At 49.0% G+C, this 20,767-nt stretch overlaps 1 protein-coding gene across 2 annotated transcripts in view; it reads left to right on the top strand.

The window, feature by feature from the left end:
* Positions 1–20,767, top strand: part of LOC121934450 (gonadotropin-releasing hormone II receptor-like) — a 65,235-nt gene that overhangs the window by 34,472 nt on the left and 9,996 nt on the right. The window contains exon 1 of one of the 2 annotated variants that reach the window (XM_042474973.1): positions 19,026–19,043. The exons of the other annotated variant lie outside the window; for it this stretch is intronic. The gene's annotated coding sequence lies outside the window, so the exon portion shown is untranslated. Of the gene's footprint in view, positions 1–19,025; positions 19,044–20,767 lie in introns of those variants that run through there. 2 annotated transcript variants of the gene reach the window in all.

Here is a 20,767-nt window from a genome sequence, read left to right as displayed (position 1 = left end):
GGAAGGAAGTTATTTGAATTACGGCGGGGGGGAGTCACTAAGTCACCCTCAGGCAAACATTGCCCCCCCCCAAATAGGACCCTTCCTTCCCACAAAAAGCGTTGCCTCTGGGTTCAAAAGTCTTAAGAAGTATGCTGGACTCACACACACCAAATCAAAAGAATATGGGAGAAAGGAAGGAAGGAAGGAAGGAAGGAAGGAAGGAAGGAAGGGAAGGGAAGTCAAGTGCTGGGCAAGCCGCTGTTTCAGAGAGAAAAAGGGGTACACACACCCCAAATCCAGAGATTTCTTTGGAAAAGGCGTTGGGAAAGAAGATGGGAGAAGGGAAAGAGAGAGGGAAGGAAGGAGGCGAGGAAAGGGAGGAAGGAGGGAAAGGGGGAACTGTTTTGGAGAGAGAAAAGGGAATACGCAGAGCCCAAACTGGGAAATTTCTTTGGAGAGGCATTGGGAAAGAATCCTTGAGAAGGGAAGGAAGAGGAAAAGGAGGGAAGGAGGGAGGGAAAGGAAAAGAAGAAGTCCTGGGAAAGCCGCTGTTTCGGGAAGAAAAAGGGGGTACACACAGACACCAAATCCAGGCGGAAAGGGGTTGGGTAGGAATCCGGAAAAAGGAAGGAAGGGAAGGGAAGAAGGGAAGTTCCGGGGAAGAGCACGTTTTGGAGACAGAAAAGGAGGTGCAATACCCCCCTGAAATCCGCAAATTTCTTTGGAGAGGCGGAAACGAGTTGGGAAAGAATCTGGTGAAGGAAAAGAAGGAAGAGATGGGAAGGAAGGAAGGAAGGAAGGAAGGAAGGAAGGAAGGAAGGAAGTTGCCTTGAGTCCCTGTACTGGGAGGAAGGTGGGGTATAAATAAACACAATAATAATAATAATAATAATAATAATAATAATAATAATAATAATAATAATAATTAGTAGTAGTAGTAGTGTTAGCACTAGTAGTCCTGGGTAGGCTGCTCTTTCGGGAGAGAAAGGAGAGAGACATACAGCCCAAATCCAGATGTTTCTTTGAAAAGGTGGAAACGCATTGGGAAAGAATCCGGGAGAAAGGAAGGGAAAGGGAAAGAGAAAGGGAAAGAGAAAGGGAAAGGAAAGGAAAGGAAGGGAAGGGAAAGGAAAGGAAAGGAAAGGAAGGGGAAAGGGGAAAGGGAAAGGAAGAGAAGGAAAGGAAAGGAAGGGGAGAGAAAGGAAAAGGAAAGGAAAAAGGGAAGGGAGAAGAAAGGAAAGAGGGAAATGGAAAGGAAGAATAGATGGGGGAGGACATTTTAAAAAGGGGGGGTTGCACCAATCCCCCCAAAAGCCCCTCTCCGCCTTCACCTGGCAGCCTTTGCGCCTGAAGCGAAAGCGAAAGGGCTCCTTCCTTCCTTCCTTCCTTGCGAGGGCTCCTTTCCCCCTTTTATAATCCTAATCCCCTTCCCTTGCCCTCCTCTCCTTCCTTCCTTCCTTTTTTATTTTCCTCTGGAAGCAATTTCTTCTGTTTACTATGGGCAGGGGTAAATACTATGTTCCCTAAGGGCAAGCAATCTCTAATGATTCTCTATGGCAAGCAACCTCCCTACTTCCTATGGGCAGCAATCTCAATGATTCTCTATGGGCAAGCAATCTCCAGATAGTGAAATTCAGGTCCTAATGGGCAAGGAAAAATACCATGTTTTCTAAGGGCAGCAATCTCATTATTTCCGATGGGCAGACAAAGTTTCATGTTTCCTATGGCAAGGGAAATACTATGTTACCTAAGGGCAAGCAATGGGCTCCATTATTTCCTATGGGCAAGCATTCTTATGTTTCCTAGGGGCAGGGAAATACGATTTCCTAAGGGCAAGCAATCTCCAGTTTTCCTATGGGGCAAGCAATTCTTAGTTTCCCTATGGGCAGGGAAATATGTTTCCCTAAGGGCAAGCAATCTCAATGATTCTATGGGGCAGAGCAATCCATTAATTTTTATGGGAGCAATAATTCTTATGTTTCCCTATGGGCAGGTAAAAGTAGGCAGAATGTTCGGGGCCTAAGGGGGGCAGGGAGCAATCTCATTATTTCCTATGGGCAAGCATTCTGATGTTTCCATGTGCAGGGAATACTATGTTTCTAGGGAAGCAATCGCCAATTATTCCTCGAGGCAGGCAATCTCCAGTATTTCCTAGAGAGCAAGCAAATTTCTTATGTTTTCCTATGGGCAGGTAATACTAGTTTTTGGGGTCCCTAAGGGCAGCAAATCCATTATTCCTATGGGCAAGCAATTTCTTAATGTTTCCCTATGGGCAGGGAATCTAAGGGTTCCTAAGGGAAGAAATCTCCAATGATTCTCTATGGGCAAGCATCCATTATTCCTAAGAGCAGCAATGTCATGTTTCTATGGGCAGGGAAAAGCAAGGGCAAGCAATCTCCAATGGATCCTTGGGCAAGAACAATATGCAATAAGGATGTTTCCCAAATGGGCAGGTAAATACTATGTTGCCCTAAGGGAAGCATCTCCATGATCTCTATGGGCAAGATCCATTAGTCCTAGGGCAAGCAATCTCCAAGATTCGCTATGAGGCAGCAACTCCGATATATTCCTATGGGCAGCAATCTCCATATTTCCTATGGGGCAAGCATTTGTTCCTAATGGGCGGAAGCAAGTCTGGGGCTTTATGTCCTATGGGCAAGCAACTCCATTAGTCCTATGAGCAAGCAATCTCAATGATTCTCTAATGGGCAAGCAATCTCATGAGTCCTCATGGGGCAACAATCTGCCAATGATATCTGTATGGGCAAGCAATCTCAATTATTCTATGGGCAAGCAATTTCTTATGTTTGCCCTATGGGCAGGAAATACTAGGTTTCCCTAAGGGCAAGCAATCTCCATGATTCGATAGGGAAGCAATCTCGGGCGCATTTATGTTCCATGGGCAGCAATTCTATGTTTCCGATGGGCAGGAAATAACTATGTTTCTAGGGGAAAGCATTCATGATTTCTCAATGGGCAAGCAATCTCCATTATATCTATGGCAAGAGGCTAGGACAGGGCAGGAAAAAGGTCTAAGGGCCAAATTACTTACTAATGGGCAAGCAATTCATTAGTTATGGGGAAAGAACCGATCATGGGCAGGTAAAATATTGTTCCCTAGAAGAACCAAGAGCCATGGGAAGCAATCCAATGATTCTCTATGGCACAGCAATCTCCCTTATTCCTATGGCCAGCAATTCTAATGTTTCCCTATTGGGCAGTTAACATACCTATGTTTCCCTAAGCAGTGCTTTCAATTATTCTGTCATGCCCCCCCTAGAGAAGAAAACATTCGTGCCCCCCGCCCGCTGTAAATCGTTTATCATCTGTCTATAAAATTGCTATTACGTACCACCTCTGCATAACAGAGCTCGCGCCCCCCCTTTACGGAGCCTCACGCCCCCCCTGGGGGGCCCGCCCCACTATTTGAGACAGCTGCCCTACGGGCCAGCAATCTCCCCTGATTCTCTATGGCAAGCAATCTCCATTACTTACTATGGGCAAGCAATTTCTTATGTTTCCCTATGGGCAGGTAAATACTATGTTCCCTAAGGGCCCGCAATCTCAAATGATTCCCTCTGGGCAAGCAATCACATTATTTCTATGGGCAAGCAATCTCAATGATTCCCTATGGGCACGCAATTCTTTCATTATTCCTATGGCAAGGCAATTTCTTATGTTTCCCTATGGCAGGGAATACTTGTTTCCCTAAGGGCAAGCAATTCTCCATTCTTTCTTTATGGGCAGCAAATTTTCTTATGTTTCCCTAGGGACGGTAAATACTATGTTTCCCTAAGGGCAAGCACTCTTCCAATGATTCTCTCTCGGCAAGCACAACTTCATTATTCCTATGGGGCAAGCATTCTTATGTTTCCCTATGGGCAGGTAACTACTATGTTTCCCTACGGGCCAGAATCTCCCACTGATTCTCTATGGCACGCAATCTCCATGATTCTCTATTGGGCAAGCATCTCCATTATTTCCTCTGGCAAGCACTCTCTACTGTGCCCTTATGGAAGTTAGTTAAATACTATGTTTCCCTAAGGGCAAGGCAATCTCCAATATTCTCTATCGGCAAGCAAAACTTCATTATTTCCTATGGGCAAGCCAATTTCTATGTTTCCATATGGGCCAGTGAAATAATGTTTTCCCTAAGGGCAAGCAATCTCCCAGATTCTCTACGGTCAAGCAATCTCCATTATTTCCTCCTGGGCACAAGCAATTTCTTATTTTTCCCTATGGGCAGGGAAATAACTATGTTTCCCTAAGGCAAGAAAATCTCCATTATTTCCTATGGGAAGCCAATTCTTATGTTCCCTATGGCAGGTAAATACTTATGTTTCCTAAGGGCAAGCCAAACTCAATTATTCTCTCTATGGGCCAAGCAATCTCCATTATTTCCTATGCAAGCAAGTTCTATGTTTCCCTATGGGCAGGGAACTTACTAGGTTTCCTAAGGCAAGCAATCTCCAAGCTTCTCTATGGGCAAGCCCTCTCCATTATTCCTATGGGCAAGCCAATTTCTTATGTTTCCCTATGGGCAGGGTAAATACTCTGTTTCCTAAGGCAAGAATCTCCCTTATTTCCTCTGGGCAAGCAATTCTTATGTTTCCCTCTGGGCCGGGAAATACTATGGTTTCCCTAAATGCAGCAATCTCAAGATTCTCTCATGGGCAAGCAATCTCCGTGATTTCCTATGGGCAAGCAAAATTTCTTCTGTTTCCCTAAGTTCAGCTAAATACTATGTTTCCCTAAGGGAATGAAATCTCCCAGTGCTTTCTCTATGGGGCAAGCAATCTCCTCGTCCTATGGGCAAGCAATCTCATGCTTCTTATGGGCAAGCAATCTCCATTATTTTCCTATGGGCCAGCAATTTCTTCTGTTTCCCTATGGGCAGGGAAATCCTATGTTTCCTAAGGGCAAGCAATCTCACTGATTCTCTATGGCAAGCCAATCTCCATTATTTCTATGTGCCAGCAATTTGTTATTTTCCCTAGGGCAGCGGTAAATACTATGTTCCCTAAGGGCAAGCAATCTCAATGATTCTCTATGGCAAGCACTCTCCATTATCCTTAATGGGCAAGAATCTCCAATGATTCTTCTACGGGCCAGTTAAATACTCTGTCCCTTAAGGGCAAGCCTCTCCCATGGATATCTATGGGCAAGCAATCTCCATATTTCCTATGGTTTTTTATTTATTTATTTAGGCACGCAATTTTCTATGTTTCCATATGGGCAGGGGTAGAATACTATGTTTTCCCTAAGGGCAAGCAATCTCAAATGCATCCCTATGGGCAAGCAATCTCCATTATTTCCTATGAGCAAGCATTCTCCCATGATTCCTCTATGGGCAAGCAATCTCCTTATTCCTATGGGCAAGCCATTTCTTATGTTTCCCTCTGGGCAGGTAAATACTAGTTTCCCTAAGGGCAAGCAATCTCCCATTTATTCTCTATGGCAAGCAATCTCCATTATTTCTATGGCAAGCAATCTCCCATGATTCTCTAAGGGCAGTAAATTACTCTGTTTCCCTAAGGCAAGCAACTCCATGTAATCTATGGCAAGCAATCTCCATTATTTCCTATGGGCACGCAATTTCTTATGTTTTCCCTATGGGCAGTGTAAAATTACTATGTTTCCCTAAGGCACACAGCAATCTCAAATGATTCCTATGCGGCCAAGCAATCTCCATTATTTCTATGAGCACGCATTCTCCCATGATTCTCTATGGGCAAGCCACTCCTTATTCCTATGGGCCAAGAAATTTCTTATTTTCCCTTATGGGCAGGTAAACTACTATGTTTTCCCTAAGGGCAAGCAATCTCCACTATTCTCTATGGGCAAGAAATCTCCATTATTTCCTAGGGCAAGCAATTTCTATGTTTCCCTATGGGCAGGGGGAAAATACTATGTTTCCCCTAAGGGCAAGCCAATCTCCATTATTTCCTAAGAGCAAGCAATTCTTATGTTTCACTATGGCAGGTAAATACTATGGGTTGGGGGGGGTGGGGGGTGGTTGGTGGGGGGGGGGGTGGGGGTGGGGGGGGTGGGTTGGGTTTGGGGGTGGTTGGTGGGGTGGGGGGGGTTGGGGGGTTGGGGGGGGGGGGGGTGGGTGGGGGGTGGGGGGGGGGGGGTTGGGGGGGGGGGTGGGTGTTTGGGGGGGGGGGGGGGGGGGGGTGGGGGGTGGGGTGTTGGGGGTGGGGGGGGGGGGGGGGGGGGTTGTTTGGGGTGGGGTTTTTTTTTTTTTTTTTTTTTTTTTTTTTTTTTTTTTTTTTTTTTTTTTTTTTTTTTTTTTTTTTTTTTTTTTTTTTTTTTTTTTTTCCCCCCCCCCCCCCCCCCCCCCCCCCCCCCCCCCCCCCCCCCCCCCCCCCCCCCCCCCCCCCCCCCCCCCCCCCCACCCCCCCACCCCCCCCCCCCCCCCCCCCCCCCCCCCCCCCCCCCCCCCCCCCCCCCCCCACCCCCACCCCCCAACCCCCACCCCCTAGGGCAATCAATCTCCATTATTTCCTATGGGCAGCATTTCTTGTTTCCTATGGGCAGGGAAATACTATTTTCCTATGGGCACGCAATCTCCAAATGATTCTCTCTGGGCAAGCAATTCTTCCATTACTTCCTATGGGCAAGCAATCTCCAATGATTCTCTATGGGCCAGTTTTAACTACTATGTTTCCTAAGGGCAAGCAATCTCCCATATAATCTATGGGCAAGCAATTCTCCCTTATTTCCTATGGGCCACCCAATGTCTTATTTTCACTATGGGCAGGTAAATACATGTTCCCTAAGGGCAAGCAAACTCTCAAATGATTCAATTGGAAGCAATCTTCATTATTTCTATGGGCAAGCAATCTCCAATGATTCTCTATGGGCAAGCAACCTCATTCCTCCTATGGTGCCAGCAATTCTTAGTTTCCCAATGGGCAGGGACAATACTATGTTTCCCTAAGGGCACGCAATCTCCCCATGATTCTCTATGGGCAAGCAATCTCCATTATTTTCCTATGGGCCAGCACTTTCTTATGTTCCCTTATGGGCAGGTAAATACTATGTTTCCCTAAGGGCAAGCAATATCCAATGATTCTCTCTGTGCAAGCAATCTCCATTATTTCCGATGGGCAAGCAATCTCCAATGATTCTCTATGGGGCAGTTAAATACTATTGTTTTCCTAAGGGCAGAAACCAATTTCTCCCATGATAATCTATCGGCAAGCAATTCTCATTATTTCCTACTGGCCACTGCAATTTCTTATGTTTCCTATGGGCAGGTAAATACATGTTTCCCTAAGGGCAAGCAATCTCAACATGATTTCCTATGCGGCAAGCCATCTCATTATTTCCTATTTGCAAGCAATTTCTTATGTTTCCCTATGTGCAGGTAAATACTATGTTTCCCTAAGGGCACGCAATCTCCAATGATTCTTATGGGTTAAGCAATCTCCATTATTTCCTCTGGGCAAGCAATCTCAAGATTCTCTATGGGTAAAGGCAATCTCCATTATTTCTATGGGAAAGCAATTCTCCAATGATCTCTATGCAAGCCACATCTCATTATTTCCTATGGGCAAGCAATTTCTTATGTTTACCTATGGGCAAGTAAATACTATGCTTTCCCTAAGGGCAAGAATCTCCAAGATTTCTCTATGGGCAAGCAAATCTTCCATTCTTCTATGGGGCCCGCAATTTCTTAGTTTCCCTATGGGCAGTTAAATACTCTGTTCCCTCGGGCACGCAATCTCCAATGCTTCTCTGGCAAGCAATCCCATTACTTCCTATTGGCAAGCAATTCATGTTTCCCTATGGGCCGGTAAAATTACCTATGTTTCACTAAGGGCAGCAATCTCAAATGATTCCCCTATGGGCAAGGCAACTCCATATTCCTATGGGCCAGCAATCTCACATGATCCCTATGGGCAAGCAATCTTCATTATTTCCTATGGGAAGCAATTTCTTATGTTTTCCCTATGGGCAGAACTACTATGTTTCCCTAGGGGAAGCAATCTCCATTATTTCCTATGGGCAAGCAATTTCTTATGTTCCTATGGGCAGGTAAATACTATGTTTCCCCTAAGGGCAAGCAATCTCCAATGATTCTCTATCGGCAAGCAAACTTCATTATTTCCCCTATGGGCAAAGCAATTTCTTTGTTTCCCTATGCGGCAGGTAAATACTATGTTTCCCTAAGGGCCAAGCAATCTCCAATGATTCTCTATGGGCAAGCAATCTCCAAGATCTCTATGGCAAGCAATCTCCATTATTCTATGGGCAAGCAATTCTCTAATGTTGCCCATGGCAGTTAAATTACTATGTTTCCCTAAGGGCAGCCATCTCCAATTCTTCTCTACGGCAAGCAAACTTCATCTATTTCCTATGGGCAAGCAATTCTTATGTTTCCCTTATGGCAGGGAAATACTATGTTCCCTCAGGGCACAGCATCCCATGTCTCTAGGCAAGCAATTTCCATTATTTCTATGGGCAGCAATTCTTCTGTTTCCCATGGGCAGCTAAACATTGTTTCCCTAAGGGCAAGCAACTCCATTCTTTCCTATGGGCAAGCAATTTCTTTATGTTTTCCCTATGGCAGGTAAAAATACTATGTTTCCCTTAAGGGCAAGCCAACTCCAACATTCTCTATGGGCACGAAATCTCCATTATTTCCTATGGGCAAGCAATTTCTTATTGTTTCCCTATGGGCAGGGACATACTATGTTTCCCTAAGGGCAACACTCTCCAATGATTCTCTTGGCAAGCAATCTCCTTATTTCCTAGGGCAAGCAAATTTCTTATGTTTCCCTAGCGGAGGTAAATACTCTGTTTCCATAAGGGCCAAGCAATCTCCATTATTCCTAGGGCAAGCCCATTTCTTATGTTTCCCTATGGGCCAGGGAAATACTATGTTTCCTAAATGCAAGCAATCTCCATGATTCTTCTATGGGCACGCAAATCTCCGTGATTTTCCTATGGGCCAAGCAATTTCTTATGTTTCCCTAAGGTCAGATCAATACTAGTTTCCCTAAGGGCAAGCACTCTCCCGTGCTTCTCTATGGCAAAGCAATCTCCCTTATGTCCTATGGGGCAAGCATCTCCCATGATTCTTATGGGCAAGCAATCTCCATTATTTCCTATGGGCCCCCCCCCCCAGCAATTTCTTCTGTTTCCCTAGGGCAGGAAATACTATGTTTCCCTAAGGGCAAGCAAACTCCAATGATTCTCTATGCAAGCATTCCATTATTTCCTAGTGCCAGCAATTTCTTATGTTTCCCTATGGCAGGTAACTACTATGTTTCCCTAAGGGGCACGCAATCTCCACTGATTCTATATGGCAAAGGCAATCCTCCATTATTTCTATGGGCAAGCCTCCTCCAAGATTCTGTACGGGCAGTTAAATTACTATGTTTCCTACGGCAAGCAATCTCCATGATAATCTTATGGGAACGCAATCTCCATTATGTTCCTATGGGCAAGCAATTCTTTATGTTTCCCTTCATGGCAGTTAACATACTTGTTTCCCTAAGGCAAGCAAAGCAATCTCAAAATGATTCCCTATGGGGAAGAATCTCCATATTTTCCTATTGAGCAAGCATTCTCCCTGATTCTCTATGGGCAAGCAATCTCATTATTCCTATGGGCAATCAATCTTATGTTTCCCTATGGGCAGGTAAATTTACTATGTTTCCCTTACGGCAAGCAATCTCCAATTTTCTCTATGGGCCAAGCAATCTCATTATTTCCTATGGGCCAGCAATTTCTTATTGTTTCCCTAGGGCCAGGGAAATTCCTATGTTTCCCTAAGGGCAGCAATCTCCCTTACTTTCTAGAGCAAGCACTTTCTTATGTTTCCTATGGGCAGGTAACTACTAGTTTCCCTAAGGCACGCAATCGCCATTATTCCTATGGGCCAGCATTTCTTTTGTTTCCCTATGGTAGGGAACTTACTTTGTTTCCCTATGGGCAAGCATCTCCCATGATTCTCTATGGGCAAGCATCTCCATTACTTTCCTGGGCAAGCAATCTCCAATGATTCTCTATGGGCAGTTCAGTAACTACTATGTTTTCCCTAAGGGCAAGCAAATCTCCCATGATAATCTATGGGCAAGGCAATCTCCATTATTTCCTATGGGCCAGCAAGTTTTCTTATGTTTCCCTATGGGCAGGAAAGGTAAATACTCATATGTTCCCTAAGGGCAAGCAAATCTCCAATGATTCTGTGGGTAAGCAATCTCATTACTTCCTATGGCAAGCACTCTCCAATTGATTTCTCTATGGGCAAGCAACCTCCATTACTTCCTATGGCGCCAGCAATTTCTTATGTTTCCCTATGGGCAGGGAAACTATGTTTCCCTACGGCAAGCAATCTCAATGATCTATATGGGCCACGCAATCTCCATTATTTCCTATGGGCCAGCAATTCTTATGTTTCCCTATGGGGCAGGTAAATACTATGTTTCCCTAAGGGCAAGCAATCTCCAAGATTCTCTTATGGGCAAGCAATCTCCATTATTTCCTAGGGCAAGCAATCTCCAAGATTCTCTATGGCAGTTAAATTACTTATTGTTTTCCTAAGGCAAGCAATCTCCCATGATAATCTATCGGCAAGCAATCTCCATACCTCCTATGGACAAGCAATATTTCTTATGTTTCCCTATGGCAGGTAAATTACTATGTTTTCCTAAGGGCACGCCAATCTCAACTATTCTATTATGGGCAAGCACTCTCATTATTTCCTATGGTCAGCAATTTCTTATGTTTCCCTGGGCAGGTAAATAATAGTCCCTAGGGCAAGCAATATGGGCGCTCTTCCTATGGGCAAGGCATTTCTATGTTCCTAGGGGCAGGGAAATACTATGTTCCTACGGGAAGCAATCTCCATTATTTCTATGGGCAAGCAACAGTCATGGGCAGGGAAACAGTAAGGGAAAGAATTATATTCCTATGGGCAAGCAATTTCTATGTTCCTATGGGCAGGAAAGCACAACTATGTTACCAAGGCTAAAAAAAAAAAAAAAAAAAAAAAAAAAGGGGCAAAGCAATCTCCAATGATTCTCTATGGGCAAGAAGTTATTATGTTCCAAGAGGGCAAGCAATCAGTACCATGGGAAGGTAAAACTAGCAAAGGGCAAGCAATCTCCATTATTTCTATGGGCAGCAATTTTATGTTCCTAGGGCAGGAATACTATGTTAAGGGAGAATCCCAATAAGGGCAAGACAATCTAAGGAAGCAAAATGTCCTATGGGCAGGAAAGGGAATACAGTCAAGCAGAATTACGATTTCCTATGGGACGCAATTCTTCTGTTCCCTAGGGCAGGGAAATACTATGTTCCCTAAGGGCAAGCAACTCCAATGATTCTATGGGCAAGCACATCTCCTTATTTCCTTAAGAGCAAGCAATTTCTTATGTTCCCTATGAGGGACAGGGAAATATATGTTTCCCTAAGGGCAGCAATCTCCAATGATTCTCTAGGGCAAGGCATCTCCAGTATTTCCTAGGGCAAGCAATTTGTTTGTTCCCTAGGGAGGTAAATCTATGTTCCTAAGGGCAAGCAATCTACCAATTATTCTTGAGGCAAGAATCCATATTTCTGGGGCAAGAATCTCCAATGATTCTCATAGGAAGAAAATATAGGGCAAGCACTATCCATATTTCCTATGGGCAAGCAATCTCCGAATGGGGATTCTCTATGGGCAAGCAATTCTTGATCTCATGGGCAAGCAATCTCCATTTTCATGAGGCAAGCATCTCCAATGATTCCTTATGGGCAAGCATCTCCAATGTTCATGGGGGGCAGGGAGCAATCTCCAATGTCGTATGGGCAAGCTCTCAATTATTTCCTATGGCAAGCAATCTATGTTCCTATGGGGCAGGCAATACTATGTTCCTAAGGGCAAGCAATCTCGCCATGGGATTCCTATGGGCAAAAGACTCTCATGATTCTATGGGCCAAGCAATTCATGTCCTATGGGAGGAACTCCATGTTTCCTAAGGGCAAGCAATCTCCATGTTCTCAATGGGAAAGCAATCTCCATTAATCTATGGGCAGCAATCTATGATTCCTATGGGCAGGAAATACTAGTTCCTAAGGGGCAAGCAATCTCCACTGATTCTGGGCAATGGGGCAAGCAATCTTGGGCAAGATCTATGGGTTAGGAAGCTTCTTGGGCAGGAGGAAAATACGTCATGAAGAATATAATGGTTCCATGGGCAAGCATCCAATGATTCTCTATGGGGAAGCATCTCAATGATTCCTATGGGCAAGCAATTGCACATGGATTGTCTATGGGTAAGGAATCTCCATACGTCCTATGGGAAGCAATTCCAATGCTTCTCTATGGGCAAGCAATCTCATTATTTCCTATGGGCAGCAAATCCCTATGGGCAAGTGATTCCCTAATGGGCAAGTACTGTCCTTGTTTGTGTACGTCCCTTCCCAGGCTGGCCTTGTGAGGATGAGGGAAGTGTCCTTCAAGACCATAATTTATGTGTTTGTGTGTTCTAAAACCTTTGTATTATTTGTTTGTGTGTGATGCCGTGTAGGTGGACTATATATATATATAACTTTATAAAACCGTGTGTATGTAATCTTCTGTATGTGTGTATATGTATATATATATAATATACACACACATCATATATAATTATTTTTCTTCGTGGTCTCTGCGACTATAAAAATGGGGTGTACTGCGCATGCGCAGTGCCTTCGGGAACTCAGGGAAATCATAGGCAAAAGTACACTTTGCAACATGTTGAAACTTTTGGCGGTAACCCGCCCATCACTATAAAACTCGTTCCGCTCTTTCCCCAGTTCCTTTTTCGCCGCAGTTAGCTGCCACTAGGAAACTTCGCTCTTTGACTCGTTTAGGAGGAATCACTGGATATTGACTCGGGACCGTTTTTGACTCTTCTCTGCCTGCCCACAGATGCTTTTGGCTTACGGACTCGGACTGTAGACCTCGCACCTTCTACCCTCGGCTTGTCCCCTCGCTCGTTGCCACTCGGACCGCCGTGACTTCGCTTTCCGGATCATGGCCATCGGTGCCCTCAAAAAAGTGCTCCGTGTGTGGGGGTAAGATCCCTGGGCCCAGGATCCCCATTGTCCTGTCTTTTGCATGGGAGAGGACGCACATTCCAGCTTCTTGTGCTCTCTGTAAGTCCCTAACCCCTAGGGCGAGAAGAATCGGGGGAGACCAGATTGAAGGCGAAATATATACCAGGTCTTCATATCGGGGCAATGTTCTGTGGGGGCTCCTTTCATCGCGGGGACCCCCTGCCAACTGTCGCGAAGCTCCAACCCAGGAGCTTCAGATGAACACCGGGGCGGGACTGCCGCCCCGGCCCCCGGACAGGGCCCATCGGGAGAGCGTCTCTTGACCTTCGAAGGAAGGACAAAAAACACAAGGAAAAGGCCCAAGAGGGTGTGATGCGGCGAAGGACTCGAGCGCCCTTAAGGGGGCCTCGAAGATCCTCTGTCCCGAAAGTCACCCACTTCCTCCACCTCGAAAGCGGGTTTCACTCGGGCTCTTCGGCCACCAAGGCTTGGACACCCTCCGGCGCAAAAACCAGGTCACCGCTAAGACGGCGGGCTCTTCCACATCCAAAGAGGACCCCGCACTCCTCTTTCGAGGGGGGGGGAGAGAGCATTCGGCAAAGCGGCCGGTCCCAGGGACGAGCGAAGATCGGGTCTACGGACAGCAACGTAGAGGTGCCAGTAAGGCGCCCAGATCCTGATCGGAGTGCGCAGACACATCGGAGATCGCCGGGTGCCGATGGACGACCTCAGCCCCGGATGGCATCACGGCATCTGGAACTTGCTTCCAGGGTATCCTCAAACTGAGTTCGCCGCTCCGATCACCGCTTTGAGTCACCACTGAGGTCCGACCAGCTTCCGGGCCTGTATCTCTGTCAGTCTAGAGAGGACCGCCGCTCGCTTACTCAATGCCGACTCGCACCGTCGAGTGGCTCTCCATCGCATCTCGAGAAGGGAACCGGAGTAGATTACTACGACACGGAGGACTGACAGATATTACAAACTGGTCCCCGAGTGATGAAGGACTCTCTTTTTCAAAACCTCGGGAACGAAGGCCCAGACCAAGGGCTGTTTCCAGACCCTCCAGGGGATCGACTTTTCACTCGGCCGGGTGGAGGCTCCACCATCTGGAGGGTCGTGGAACTTGATCGGAGCGATGAAACATCATCCCGGACCCCGTTATCGCCCCAGGGGCGATTCTCATCCTCCAGGGGAAGAGACTATCAGTCATCTCTCAGGACTTCGCCCAGCCTGGGGGCCGTCTCACCGGTCGGATGTGTCGGGGACCTTTGCGAGCCGTCATAAAGATGTCTAATGCTCTGACATTAGAGACTCCCAAGGTTGAAGACGAAGCATCTGACCCGATTGAGAGCGGGGGTCCCGGTAAGGCTGCAGAACCCACCGGTGATTCCTCTCCCCCTTCGCTGGAGAAGTGGCCAGGCGCTCCTGGGAAGGCCCCCTCATCGACTATCAAACAAAGAAAGGTGGAGTCTCTCTACAGGATCGGCTCAGCTACCCCGTCATGGGTGTTCGGACATCCTAAACAAATTCAGCCATTGGTAAGAGGGATCCCAGCGAGCATCAACCCCGAGGCCTCTCTGATGCCCTCAGACAGAGGGCAAAAAGATTGGACGCTTTGGCTAAAAAGGGCTACTTCTCATCGGCTCTGGGCAGCGGGTTGCAACTACAAGCATGCATGGGGCTTATAACAGTGGCTAATGGAGAGTCTCCCCCTTGTACCAGGATCTACCGGATGACTCCCAGGCAATTCTCCAGAGGTCCGCGATGCGGGCCCATTCGATCGGGGCTGGATTATCACCTCGGCCAGGCATGCTCGACTGCTCTGCAGTCTATGGCAGGCTGCATAGCACTCGATAGACCGCTTGGTGGTACGGGTCGTCGGACTGAACCAGAACGCCCGCACGACATGAGGAGCATGCCTTCGATGAAGAAGGCCTCTTCCATCGCGAAACCGATGAGAGGACTCACTCAAGGTATAGGATGAGGACCGCGGGCAAAAAAAGAACGGATCTGTCTCTCCCCCCAGTATCTTCCGCAACAAGGTTCACGGTGTGGCGCCAGAGTGGTATGGCCAGGGCCAGAGGCCCTTCAACAAGGACCGGCCCATTCCAACGCCAGGACCAGTCCGGGGCAACGATTTCCATCTCAATCCTCTTCCTCCTCGGGCCGTCGGGTCGGGGGTCTAAATACAAAAAGAATATAGGAGGCAGGATCAGACCAAAACAAGAAAAGAACCGGAAGAGACGGCAGGCGTACCCGTCGCTCCCTCTCTCCCGTCTTCCTTGACGGCGTGAGGCCCTTGTCACCACTTGGGGGCCTCCATTACCACAATCTTGGGCCCCCTCGCTGAAGGGGTTATGCCCTCGAATCAAGAGCTCCCACAACTGGAGGCTACCCTGTCCACATCCCCTCAGGACCCCTCTCGACGAAGCGCACCCTTCTTGAAAAGGAAGCCATTCTCCTGTCGAAACAGGTGACATAACCGGATGCTTTTTTTCCCGTATTTCACTGTTCCTAAGCTGATGGAGGGGTTAGCCCATATTGGACCTTAGACAACTGAACACTTACCTGTCTTATAGCCGCTTCGAATGGAACGGCTAGCCTCTATCTTACCTCTCTTGCAGCAGACTGTGGTTTGCAAACGTCGACCTAAAGGACGGCTCTTCCAGTAAGCATCTGGGAGTCCCACCGCAGGTTCTGGCCTTCGCATCGGGACGGAAGGGTCTACAGGTAAAGTCCTCCCCTTCGGGCCTATCTACGGGCCTCGTACCTTCACCACGTGCATGGCACCAGTGATATCTCATCTCCCCGCCGGGCATGAGAGTCTTCCGTACCTGGACGGATGGGCTCTTTGTCTCCCCATCACCTCAGGAATGCACCGGAACACCTCAGGGCGCTCCGACTCTTAAAGGACTAGGAATTGTAGACCTCGACAAAGTCTCAGCTGCTTCCCACCAAAACGATAAATTCATAGGGTCCATCCCGACTCCAACGACTGTATGGCATACCTACCTCCAGACAGCTTTCAGGCCTGGTTCAAAGCCGTCAACCGCTGCCACGCCAGAGGCAAGTCCGCAGGACATTCCAGGTGGGCCTTGGGGCACATGGCGTCGACGGACGTTCGTCACACGTGGGCAAGGCTTGGTCCCGTCCTCTGCAGTCATGGTCTGTCGGTGTTCGACCGAGAAGGGGGACCCCGTCTCACGGCTGACCTCCCGAGACTGTCGCACGCTCCTCTGTTGGTGGGCTCAACTCCCGCAAATCTGCGTCGGCAGCCTTTTCGGTGCCCAGCCAAGAGCTGGTGCTCACCCAGACGCATCCGAAGAAGGAGGGGAGCCCAGTCTGGACTTATGGGCCAAAGGCATCTGGTCCCGGGGACGAAGGGGACACTCCATAATCTGCTAGAATTGTGGCGGTGGAAAAAAGGCCCTGAAAGCTCGAGTCTTCCTGCTAGGGCAAGGTCATCAACTCAGGACAGACAACACTACGGTGATGTACTACTGAAACAAACAAGGAGGCACCAGGTCCCACACCTCCTGGACATACTCGGGATATGGGACTGGTGCATCACCCGAGGACTTATGCTTCAAGCAGTACATTTACGGGCACCAAACTCTCACGGCAGAACTACTCAGCAGGTCTCCGTCGTCCTGCCACGAAGTGGAGGACTCACCAGAGACAGTACACGATCTCTTACCAGAGGGGAACTCCTCAGTTAGACTGTTGCGACCGTGTACAAACTTCATGTCCCAGTTCTGCTCAGGCGCCAAACGATGGCTCCCTCGGAGGTGCGTTCGGGTTCGGGTGGTCGGGAGGGAGTGCTGTACGCCTTTCCCCCTTCCCGCTCATCACCCGGGATAGAGCCAAGGACCGCGGAGGCGGCCGCGCGGATCCTGATACCGCCCTGGGGGCCAACACAACCATGGTTTCCCTGCCTTCTTCACTTTCTCAAGCATTTTTCGGGGCTCGGGGGAGGGGGGGGCCCAGGCCGACCTTCTGGACAGTCCAGGGGAGGGCGGTCCGACACGCCCGGACATCGAGGGAAACCCTTCCCTGGTGGTTTGGAGAATCCGTCCCTAGCGCAGGGGTTGCCGGGGCCCCGGTAGGAGAGTATTTATGCAGCCCAGAAGCCGCCACCCAGAAAAGTCATAGGACCTGAAATGGAAAAAAAAAAAGTTTCTCCAGTTCTGTCAGGACAGCGCACTCTCACCAGGACCAGGTAACGAGCGCCTGGTCCTCGAATTCTGATGTCATAGTCGGATGCGGGACTCTGCCTACGTCCGCCAAGTGTTACCTGTCGGCTTTGTTCCTTTTTTCAATTCGAGGGACAGGCCCTTCATTTTTCAAAGATCCCTTGTGAAAAGATTCCTAAAAGGAGTGTAATAATTTGCACCCTCAGGTCTCTTTGCCGACTCCGCCTGGAGCCTCGATAGTACTCGGGGGCCTAAACATCAAGCCTTTCGAGCCATTAGCCACCACGATATTAGACTCTGACATGGAAGACGGTTTTCTGGTGGCATTACCTCTGCCCGCCGTGCGGGGGTGCACTTTGTGGCTTGGCAGGGACCAGCCTTTTACGATCCACCGGACAAGGTGGTCCTCAGAAGGACAGTAACCTTCTGCCCAAAGTTTGTCTGGCCTTCACAGTGTCAGGACATGTTTTACCTACCTTGGCTCCAAGCCGGATACCGACGTCGAGAGGGACCTCCATACCCTGACGTTCGGTAGGGCCCTGGCTTTATTTAGATAGGACTAAGACCTAGCCGTTCCACAGGACTGTTCCAGTGCTACTCGGAACCGAAGAAGGGGACTCCAAGTCTCGGCCCAAAAGGACTCTCAAAGGGGTTCCAACAACTTTGTCCTGTCCTATGACCTCTTGGGCAAACCTTTACCGCTAGGGTTCGCTCCCATACCACAAGGGGCAGTATCGGCCTCTTCTGCCTTTTCGTCCGGCGTCCCTTTGGATGAAATCGTAAGGCTGCTGTATGTCTCACCTTAACTTTATCAAGCATTATGGGTTGGACACAAGAGCCAAAAGGGACTTACTTTGGGAGAGCTGTTTTGCTGTCAGGACTGCATTGACTTTAGCTTAACCGCTGAACTCAAAATTGACAGCACGAAACTCGGGGCTTACACTTTGAGGTGGGATATGTTCTTTATTAAGAGTTTATAAACAAACCGTAAAACGTTTTGGTTTTCCATTGTTTTTTATTGGTACCATTTATATTGGTGTTCTTTCATGTGTCATGACACTCCCGCCCTCCACTGACCTTAGCTCGCCAGTCTCAAACCCATTTGTATGTTCGCAGAGGACCACGAAGAAGAAGGACAGGTTGCTTACCTGTAACGTATTTCTTCGAGTGGTCATCTGCGAATACTACAAATCCCGCCCATCCTCCCCTCAGTGTCCTGCTCAGATTGGCTCATTCTCTTGTCGCCTACATAGGCGGAAAAATTGCGGAACTGGGGAAAAAGAGCGGGAACGGAGGTTTTATAGGGGATGGGCGGTGTTACCGCCAAAAAAGTTTCAACATGTTGCCAAGGTACTTTGCCTAGTGATTCAGAAGTTTCCGAAGGCACTGCGCAGGCGGCAGTACAACCCATTTGTATGTTATTTGCAGATGACCACTCGAAGAAATACCGTTACAGGTACGCAACCAGTCCATATCCATATGTGTATGTATTATATACAATTCTTAATATGTATACATAACCCAGTATGTAATATTTTGTGTGTGTGTGTGTGTGTGTGTGTGTGTGTGTGTACACTTGCGCAGGAGGGAGACCATTGGAGCCATCGCTTCTGGCCAAAGGAGTCGGGACTAGGCTCCTGGGCTGCATTCAAGCACATTTCCCAATGCTCGCCACAGGAGGGCGCGCCGAGAGCCATGCGCGTTGTGTCTTTTCTGGCTAGATTGCTCCAACACTTGTTCTGAAGCTCTTGAGTTGTGTTGGGTTGACTACATGCGAGGCGAAAGGCTGCTTTTCTTACATGGCAGGATGGCCTGGGCGAGGTGTGCCTGGTGAGCAGTTCTCTTCTTTGACCAAAGCTCTGGATCTCTGGTTGCTTCATCTAGGGGTTGCCATAACCCGGTTTGCAACCGGTTTTTCCCGGTTTTGGCTGCACCTGCCCGGTCACGGCAGGTGTGCAGCCACAAAAACCGGAAAAGCCCGGTTGCGCGGGGTTGCTGGGCAACCCTGGGGCCTCGTCCCTCCTCCTCCTCCCCTGCGCATGGCCGCGCGGAGGAAAAGGAAGGCAGCGGAGGCTGGTGCGGAGGAGGCTGCAGGGAGGCGGCGCCTCTTGGGCGCAGCCGCGCCAATCTCTCCGCCTCCCTGCAGACTCCTCCCTCCTTCCTGGGCCTTCACTGGGGCCAGGAACGAGGAGAGGCTGCGGCGATCCTGCAGGCTCCTCCCCTCCTCCTGGTCCCAGGCCGGGGCAAGAAGGAGGACAGGCCGCGGCCATCGCCGCCGGCGTCCTCCCCTCCTTCCTGGTCCCAGCCGGGGCCAGGAACGAGGGGAGGCCCCGCGATCGCCGCCGGCGTCCTCCTTCCTTCCTGGTCCCAGCGGTGGCCAGGACCGAGGGGAGGCTTCGGCCATCGCCGCTGGCGTTCCTCCCCTTCTTCTGGTCCCAGCGGCGGCAGGAACGAGGGGAGGCCCCCGCATCGCCGCCGGGTCCTCCCCTCCTTCCTGGTCCCAGCGGGGGCCGGAACGAGGGGGAGGCTGCGGCCCATCGCGCTGGCGTCCTCCCCTCCTTCTGGTCCCAGCCGGTGCCAGGAACGCAGGGAGGCCCCCGCGACGCCGCCGGCGTCCTCCCCTCCTTCCTGGTCCCACGCGGGGGCCAGGAACGAGGGGAGGCTGCGGCCATCGCCGCCGGCGTCCTCCCCTCCTTCCTGGTCCCAGCCGGGGCCAGGATATGGGGGAGGCCCCGATCCTGGCCTCCGATCGCGGTGAGGCCTGGGGCCCAGGCGGGGAGGGAAAGCCTCCTTAAGTGGCGGCTTTCCTCGCCGCTTGGCCTTCGCTCCCTGCCGCGATCGCCAGGGAAAATGTAGGACAGAATTTTCAAATGTAGGACACTGTGTCCTACATTTGAAAATTTGTCCTACATTTTTCCCGGTTTTTGAGGTCCGCGGCGCTATGGCAACCCTACTTCATCAAAACCAGTCCTGGTTTTTTGAGGGAGAGCCCTAAGGATTCTTCGCAGATTGCAGGATGCTGTTTTTGATAAGTTGCCAAACGCTGTAGGAGGAGAGTCTATAGGGTGGGCTTCAAGTTTTGTTGGCAGATTGCCTGAAAGTTGTCTCTCATGGCAGCTGTGAAGATTGTTGACTTGGAGTCTCCTCTTTAGGATTCCAACCCCTCTTAGATTTGAACTAAAATGAAGATATGGCCTGTTACAGACTGCCAAAATACAGTGGGCCTCGGGTTACGAAATTTAATTCGTAACGCGGCCGCTTTCGTAACCCGAAAAGCCTTCGTAAGCCGAAATTGCCATAGGCGCTGAATGGGGAAAAGCCGCGATTCCGTGCGGAAAAACAAAGCCGAAAAAAAAAAAAGCACCAAAAGTTTTTTCGTAACCCGAAAAAAAAAACATTCGAACCTGAAAACATATTTTCCCTATGGGATTTTTTCGTTATCCCGAAAATTTCGTAACCTGGGTATTTCGTATCCCGAGGTACCACTGTAAAGCTGCTTCGGGTCTCTTTGGAGGTAGCTATTTAAATGGATGCATGCATCCAAGAATCCGGAG

This window comes from Sceloporus undulatus, chromosome 6 (assembly GCF_019175285.1).
Source record: "Sceloporus undulatus isolate JIND9_A2432 ecotype Alabama chromosome 6, SceUnd_v1.1, whole genome shotgun sequence".
Lineage (NCBI taxonomy): Eukaryota > Metazoa > Chordata > Lepidosauria > Squamata > Phrynosomatidae > Sceloporus > Sceloporus undulatus.
The sequence above is the reverse complement of the archived record's forward strand: the minus strand, read 5'-3'. Positions and strand labels throughout refer to the sequence as shown.